This window comes from Phascolarctos cinereus, unplaced genomic scaffold (genome assembly GCF_003287225.1).
Source record: "Phascolarctos cinereus isolate Bilbo 61053 unplaced genomic scaffold, phaCin_HiC Scaffold_9;HRSCAF=440, whole genome shotgun sequence".
Taxonomy (NCBI): domain Eukaryota; kingdom Metazoa; phylum Chordata; class Mammalia; order Diprotodontia; family Phascolarctidae; genus Phascolarctos; species Phascolarctos cinereus.
Window position 1 is genome coordinate 72,045,316 of NW_027556402.1, and position 3,453 is coordinate 72,048,768.

At 45.4% G+C, this 3,453-nt stretch overlaps 1 pseudogene; it reads left to right on the top strand.

The window, feature by feature from the left end:
* The first annotated feature begins 1,830 nt into the window (after positions 1 to 1,830).
* Positions 1,831 to 2,976, top strand: LOC110222612 (endoplasmic reticulum-Golgi intermediate compartment protein 3 pseudogene; annotated as a pseudogene).
* The last annotated feature ends 477 nt before the right edge of the window (positions 2,977 to 3,453 follow it).

The window sequence follows — 3,453 nt, forward strand, 5'->3', positions numbered from 1 at the left end:
TAAGAGAAGTGGAGGGGTAATAGAAAGGAGGGGAACTTGGGGGAAGGGGTAATCAGAATGCATACTGTCTTGGGGTGGGGAGTGGGGAGAGAAGGGGAGAAAATGTGGAACTCAAAATCTTATGGAAGTTAATGTTGCAAACTAAAAATTAATGGATAAATTGAAAAAAAGGATTAAAATTATGGAAGAAAAAAATGCTTCTTCCAAGATAAACTTCTTTGAATATATATTTTACCAGAGCTTTTTTCCTGCTCATAAAACTCCCTTCTTCCCTTTGTCTGCTGAGTAAAGTTCAAATTCTTTAATGTGTATTTAAAGACTTCACCTATCTTGTGCCATCCTGCATCCTCAAACTTATCTTACTCTGCCCCATGTGCTCTAAACTCTAAGAAAGCTTCAATAACCTCTGCACATGGAATGGAAACTTCTCTTTCCCACCTCCCTTCCTTCGTACAAACTGTTTGTTCAAAATCCTTGCAGAGTCGTCATTACTACTTGTCTGTTGATTTCCTAGCCCCATTTTAAACCCTAGCTCAGGGGTGTGGAACCTGTGGCCTCGAAGTCACATGTGGCCTTCTAGTTCCTTGGGTGCAGCCTTTTGATTGAGGCCAAGTTTATTTTTTTTTGAGGGTCTTAAGTCAGCATTTATTATTTAAGTTCAAGAACAGGTTATGAGGTGAGGGAGAGTCCTAGGGGAGTGGGAGGAAGGAGGAGACGGGGAGACCAGAACCTCTCATTTTTGTCTGCTCTAGATGGGGTTAATACTGATTTCGGAGCCTCGGTCTGGGGCACACAGTGAACCACACAATAAGATGAGGTTCCAGAGGCTACAGGTTTAGAAAATATCAAGGGGTGGCCAAAGTTACACATCCAACCAAAGGCTGGGGCTGGGATTCTTCTTGGACCAGCAGCACCACTTCCTTTTAGGAATTGATGCACAGTGATAAGTTCCATCCCACTTATTTCAGCTCTTAGGAAACATTCTTGTGGTTAAAGTCTTTGTGCCAAAGAATTCTTTCATTGCCTCTCTACCTTCTTGTACTTTGCTCCTAGTTTCTTTGAATATGCATCCAGCTTGTAAGCTGCCTGCTCAAGAGCTGCTACTTGCTACTCAATTCAAGTGATCTGATCCAGATAAGGCTGAAGTGCTGCATATTTCTGGTTAAAGTCCTTTAGTTTTCTACTTATGATTATAGCAATATCTTTTATTTCTAGATACTTCAAGCTGGTCAGTTTGTTCATATTTTCCAGAAGTTTATAGTCTTCACTGGCAGCTCCATGGCCTCCTCAGCAGTGTCCACCATGGCATCATCTAGGCTGAGAAAGGGAGGAAGGAGAAATGAGGAGGGATGGAGTAAAAGAGAGAAAAGAAGGGGGAAGAAAGTGGAGGGAGAGAAGAGAGAAGGAGAGAGAAAGGAAGGAGAGAAGGAAGGGGAGAAAAAGGGAAGGGTGAAGAGTCAGAGAAGGAGAGAGTCCAAGTTTTACGGGACAAATTCTTTTATTAAGGGGATTTGTCCTGTGAAGTTTGGATTCAGTCAAAGGGCTGCACTTGAGGACCTAGAGGGCCACATGTGGCCTTGAGGCAGCAGGTTCCCACCACTGCCCTAACTCAAATACCATCCTTTCTTCTATGAATTTTTTTTTCTGATCATCTCCTCAGGTAACCTTTTATTACTCAGAGATCACAATTGACTTTGTTTTACATCTCTGTAAAGGACTTGTATTATTGTATATTGCAATAATATGTGTTTCATGCCCTAAGAAAAGTCTGTGAGGTTAGCAACTATGTTTTATGAAAACTTTTCTATTCCAGTTTTCCAGCAGGTCCCCATGGAGGCATTGGGGAAGCTGAAGCAGTTCAATGCCTACCCAAACACCCTGGAAGACTTCCGGGTCAAGACATGGGGTGCGGCCACAGTGACCATCATCAGCGGTCTCCTAATGCTCCTCCTCTTCCTGTCTGAACTGCAGTATTATGTTATGGCCGAGGTTCATCCTGAACTCTATGTTGACAAGCCCAGGGGCAACAAACTGAAGATCAACATTGATATTTTCTTCCCACATATGCCCTGTGCCTATCTGAGTATTGATGCCATGGATGTGGCTGGGGAGCAGCAGTTGGGAACTCAACCTATACAAACAGTGTTCGGACAAAGATGGTCACCCTATAACCACAGAAGCTGAATGCCATGAGCTGGGGAAAGAGGAAGAAAAGGTGTTTCACCCCAGCTCCTTGGATCCTGAGTGCTGTGAAAGCTGCTATATTGCTGAGTCTGAGGATAGCAAGTGCCGTAACACATGTAAAGATGTGCGGGAGGCATACCGACGGAGAGGTTGGGCCTTCAAGAACCCACACACCATTGAGCAGTGTCAATGTGAAGGCTTCAGCCAAAAGATGCAAGAACAGAAGAATGAAGGCTGCCAGGTGTATGGCTTCCTAGAAGTCAACAAGGTGGCCAGGAACTTTCACTTTGCACCTGGGAAGTTTCCAGCAATCACACGTGTATGTTCATGACCTGCAGAGCTTTGGACTAGACAATATCAACATGACTCACTACATACGACATCTGTCTTTTGGGGAAGATTATCTAGGAATCGTGAACCCACTGGATAATACCAACATCACTGCCCCCAAGCCTCCATGATGTTCCAGTACTTTGTGAAGGTAGTGCCCACAGTATACATGAAAGTGAATGGGGAGGTGCTGAGGACAAATCAGTTCTCTGTGACAAGACATGAGAAAATTGCCAATGGGCTGTTTGGGGCCAGAGGCTTCCTGGAATCTTTGTGCTGTATGATCTGTCACCCATGATGGTCAAACTGACAGAGAAGCACAGGTCCTTCACACACTTCCTCACTGGTGTCTGCGCTATCATTGGAGGCATGTTCACAGTCGCTGGACTCATCGACTCCCTGATCTACCACTCTTCCCAATCCATCCAGAAAAAAATCGAATTAGGAAAGGCAACATAATCACAGGAGTTGCATGACCCCAGCCCTCTCTTACTCAGGGCCCTTGGTATCCCAGTCTGTGAATTCCTAGTTGTGGCCCAGGCCCTCCCCCTCGTGAATGCTGTCCTCAAACTATAAGACTTGTTCTGCCCTCCTGACCCTGTCCCACCAAGAATTGGTAAAATTGTGTGTTGTGATGGTATTGAGGTCTAAGTGTGTCTTCCCCCCCGACCTCAATAATCCTTTGCCTCAACTCCCCTGCTGGTCCTGTGTCTCAAAGGAGGTTCCCTCCTGGTCTTTCCTTTTATATTCCCACATAACCCAGCTCTTCTTTATACTGGAATCACCTGCCAGAGGTCAGAGCAATGTGAACCCCTTCCCAGAGACGCTGGTCTCCCAAATTTCACCTCTGCCTGGCTCTACCCAGCTCCTTCCAGAGGCTGGGGGAGGACCTGAACTTGGAAGAGTAGCTGAAACCAGCTGCCAGTATAGGCTTTAGCA